Below are 5,021 nucleotides of genomic sequence, written 5' to 3'. Positions count from 1 at the left end.
TTTTTTTTCTCCTTTCTTTTAGACTTTACTAGAATTAGCGCAAAATGGTGCCAAGAGACTTCCCTTTAAAGCAACATGGCAATGGTGAAGATTAAACATTGATGACATAACCTGGGGCAAGAAGAATTCTGGGAAAATCCCAGCTGTGTTAACTATACAGAAACATTCCATATTGTTTTTGAACAGTAATTTTCTGGGGGATATGGCTCAGTATAGAGCCCTTGTCTTACATGTGCGAGGCCCTGAGTTCAATCCTTCGTACTGAAAAAAAAGTCATTTTATGAAAATGTTCATAGTTGACCCCTCTGATGATAGATTGAAAATATTTGAAAAAGTTGCATCAGTATTGAACATGTACAGACTATTTTCCTATCTTTTTCTAAACAATACAGTATAATAGCTATTTACATAGCATTTACATTTCATTACATAATGTAAGTAACCTAGAGATGATTTAAAGTATACAGGAGGATGCATGTAGGTTCTATGTAAACGCTATGCCATGAAAGGACTGGAATATCTGTGGCTTTGGGTATCCAAAGGGATCTTGGAACCAGTGCCCCCTCAGACATCATGGAACAACCCTAATGAACATTGATAAGATTGTATCTGGGTAGGATTTAAATCTTGGACTTGGCTTCCTCATCTGGTTGAATGTGCCCACTGTGGGTGCCAGTTACTCCTGGGTCTTGACCTTAGAACAGCATGTCTCCTTTGTGCTGCATATAGGGTTCTTCACACATTCAGTTCTATCAGTTATCTTATCAGTGTTCCTTCTGCCAGTTGTTTTCTGAGACGAGTGATAGTTTCGAAGTTGGCAACTCCCAGTCATGGTGCAGTAGGGGCTTGGTCTTCTCAGGTGTCAAGGAACAAATTGGCCTGTGAGCTTCTTGCAGTGGAATTCTGTGTATGATGTCCAGCATGAGGCCATGTGGTGTTTAGCAAATAATTTCCCTGTTGCAGAAGGTGTTCAGGAAGCTGGACATACTTAGCAAGGTGTTGCAGAGATTAGTAGACATTTGGTAAAGAGATGGGAAAGAACCAGAATTAATTCTTGAGGTCCAAGACAAATTTTATGGATATTTTTTTGTCTCCCCATGTGTCAGTCACTACAGATTCAGAAATGAGACATTTTGCCTCCTGAGTCTTGTAGCAAACTTACAGTTGACAACTATAATCATGAAAGTTCCATGATAAGGGAGGTGGCATAAGAAAACATAGAAAGGGTACTGAACGCCCAGCCTTCAGGAAGATGGGGCCATTCCAAGAAAGCTAGTTAGCAAAGGTGATCTTTGACAAACATGACAATGGAATGAATACCTTCTTAGAATTTCAGCCATTCGGCATGACTGGAAATATGTGTGTGTGTGTGTGGGGGGGGTGACGATGAAAGAAGATCTAAACAGCTTTGAATTCTCTTGAGACTTTATCTTCAATGTTGGTGTGACTGGTTGCAGATGGTAATGTGATTAGGCATTTGGAGAGAGGGATTAGTTGGATGTTTCAATTTGTATTTTGGTAAGATTTTTCTGGTTATAATTTGAGGAATAAAATGGAGAGCAAGACAGATTTCGTCAAGGGAGACCAATTACAATTTTGTTCTAAGGAATGAGAACCTGAATTAAAGAAGTGGCTTTCATGATCTACAGGAATGACTAGCCAGGCATGCTTGTGCATGTCTGTAATTTCAGCTGTTTGGGAGGCTGAGGCATGAAGATCACAAGTTTGAGCCCAGCCTCAACAATTTAGCAAGACCCTGTCTCAACAAAGTAAAAAATATAAAGGACTGGGGAAGTATCTCAGTGGTAGAGTGCTGTTGGATCTATTTCAGCTGTATTTCTGCTCCATGAGTCCAAAGTAACCAGTGATCTCTTAATGAATGTTTAATGACTGGACTGACTCTTCAAAAACAACAGAGAAGAGAAAAAAGGCACTTATCTATAGCATTTGCCAATGTCCATGGTGTAAATACTCCCACTATGGTGGATTTCAAACTACTAACCTGAAGGTGAAGCTGGGAAGAGATGTAGCCAGTAGACTTTCCTGAGCTGGCAGAAAAGGCCCTGCAGAAGGAACTGCAGTGCATCAGATCAGTTGATTTCCCCTAGTAGTCATCTTTCCTACCTCGAGTGTTTTGTCTGTTGAAAGTATCTGTAATCCGTGGGGTACAATGCAATGAGGTGGTATGATTTTTGACGGCCCAAGCAGCTGAAGTCCAGGCTCCTGGGGCAAGTCATCTTATGAGGAATGAATGACCTTGTGCCAGGTTGATTTAGGAAGGAAATGGGACCAGCTTGTGCCATCATGGTTGTATTTGTGCTTGGGAGCAGAGATCAGATAGATGCCTCTTGCACTACCTACCACCCTCATGATGACATAGATTGCAGCCATCTCAACGATTGAACCCTTATAAGAGTGTTGGACTCTCTGTAAGTTACCAACCTGTGTGACTCTGCAGGGTGCTCAGCCTCTCAGGATTTCATCTCTTTTAATTTTTAAAATGAAATTGTTGGACTAGTTTACTTGTTTGCCATAGAATCCATAGGACCTCAGGTCTAAGCATTAAATATCAGTAGGGGTAACGTTCTTTTCTGAACTACATCCCCAGCCCAAGTAACATTCTTTTGCCATAGAACATTTTGTGATTGTGAGAGTAATAGAATCTGGGTGTTTGGTGGTTTTGTGTTGCTTCTCTTTCCATCTAGGACTCAGCTTACTGTGCCTGCATCTCTTACAACTGTAGGAACCAGTTTACTAACTGGAAAATGGACTCTGAGAAGTGTTGAGATTGAGGTTCAGTGGAGCGCCAGAGTTCTGCTTAGGACTGCTCTTCCTGGTGGTGGCTGGTCTTTCTCTGGACCACCCTTAGTACTTCCAGGGAAGACATGCCCTACCCTCTAAGCCCAGCATGTGACTTTTAAGGTTTTACTCTTTGATAATTCCATCTGATCCTGACTCTTATAGAATAAAGTTACATATTCAAGGCTGTGGCAATATGAATTGCATCGCCATCCAGTTTCCTCTAAGCAGAAAGTTTGAGGAAGAGGAAAAAATGCAGTGGAGCAGGAGCATCAGGAACAGGGAGAGGGCAGGGTCAAATCCCACCTTGGAAACCATAGGAAGGACCCTGCATGTTATTTGGAGGGCAATGGAAACCCATTAGGAGTTTTAAAGTAGAGATTGGCTATGATTTATTTATATAGGCACACTGGGGATTAAACCCAGGGGCACATTACCGCTGAGCCACATCCCCTGTCTTTTTTTTTGTATATGAGAGCATGTGTCTGATATTTAATCAAGGAATAAATATTTCAAATTCCTTTTTTTAATATTTATATTTTTAGGTGTAGATGGACACAACACAATACCTTTATTTTTATGTGGTGTTGAGGATCGAACCCTGGCCCCGCCCATGCTAGGCGATCGCTCCACCACTGAGCCACAATCCCAGCCCCTCACATTCTTAAAGCTGTTAGTCCAGTCCTTTATTTTTTATTTTGAGACAGTCTCACTAAATTGCTGAGACTGGCCTTGAACTTGCAATCCTCCTGCCTCAAGCTCCTGTGTCACTGGGATTATAGGCATGTGCCACCACATCAGACTTTCATTTATTCACATATTATAAAGTTCATTTTGGTTACTGGGTAAAGAATGGTTATGCTTAGGGGCTGGGGTTGTGGCTCAGTGGTACAGTGCTTGCTGAGCATGCTTGAGGCACTGGGTTTGATCCTGAGCATCAGTTAAGAAAGAAAGATATTGTGTCCATCCATATCTAAAAAAAGAAGAAAAGAAGAATGATTAAGCTTAAGCCAATTCAACCCAGTGATAATACCTGTCACACAGAGTAACAGAATTTGTTGAAATGTATGTAATGGCAAATTATCAGACACAAAGTAAGGGCCCTCTTAATTTTTGTATTCTAAGTGTATTCAAATAGGGATATTAAACACTTCTCCCACACTTTGGTGGGATGCACCAAATCACTTGAGATGTCCTATCTGGACATGGCTCCTGCTAACTGGTGACGGGATCAGGGGTGTAGGGCTTGGTAGGAGGTAGAAGGAAGGGCCAGGATACTGTGAGCCCCTGGAACTCATGCCAACCTGGCCTATTCCCTTGCTGCCTGTACATCCTGCCTTTCCACAGAGGAAATCAGTCCCCAGGTGTGAGTATATCTTTCCCTTCTCATACTACCTCTGGCTCGAGTCATTTTTAGTCTTACCAACTTTCTCTAGCTTATTGTGAATGAGACTGGAATCTCTGTCCTCTCTAGAGTAAGCATACTCTCCTGAGGATTTCCAAATATTTTTAAAACATTTCCACTTACTGTAGAAGTCTAAGAGACTAGAGGGTGATCGGGGTAGGGAGGAGCAGAGGTCCTCTCTCTCTTACCTTTATCAAGCACCTGAAGCTGTGCTGAGTGCTGGTAGGACACTGATGAACGAGATGGACACAGTGCAAATGAGTGCTTAGGTCAGGAAGTGCACCCAACACTGCCTAAGAAGTCTGGCTCTGGCTTTTCTTCTGGGGGCAATGGGAAGGCATTGCAGGGTCTGTGCAGAATGAAGAGTGAAGGAATAGATTTCCTTCACTTGTCAACTTCTGGTGCCCTCAGGTCATAAGGAACAGTCTCTTGGAAATTGGAGAGCTCAAGCCAAGGTTTTCCTGAGAAACCTAATTTTGTGGAACACTGTGGGCCTGATGCTCTGGTCACAACGAATTTATTAATGCCTTATTGCAAGAAGTGCTACACAATTTTATTTAAGCATAAAGATAGAAAGTTGAGCTGTTTTTGACCCTTCATAAATGGAGTTTAAAATCAGGTTAATCTTCATAGAGTATTCTGCTGAAAGCCACACGATAGTTTTCCCAGGAAAGAACTTGGGCTGAACCAAATGAGAAATTGCACATTGACCTGCCTGGTGAACAGACCAGAGACCATTCTGTGCTTGGTATAAAAACCCTAAAATAAGTTGCACAATCACAAGGGGCTGCCCTGCCCACTACACCATGAGATTGAA

Source organism: Marmota monax, unplaced genomic scaffold (assembly GCF_021218885.2).
Source record: "Marmota monax isolate L192 unplaced genomic scaffold, Marmota_monax_Labrador192_F-V1.1 WCK01_AAM20220418_F8-fsc00024, whole genome shotgun sequence".
Classification (NCBI taxonomy): domain Eukaryota; kingdom Metazoa; phylum Chordata; class Mammalia; order Rodentia; family Sciuridae; genus Marmota; species Marmota monax.
The sequence above is the reverse complement of the archived record's forward strand: the minus strand, read 5'-3'. Positions refer to the sequence as shown.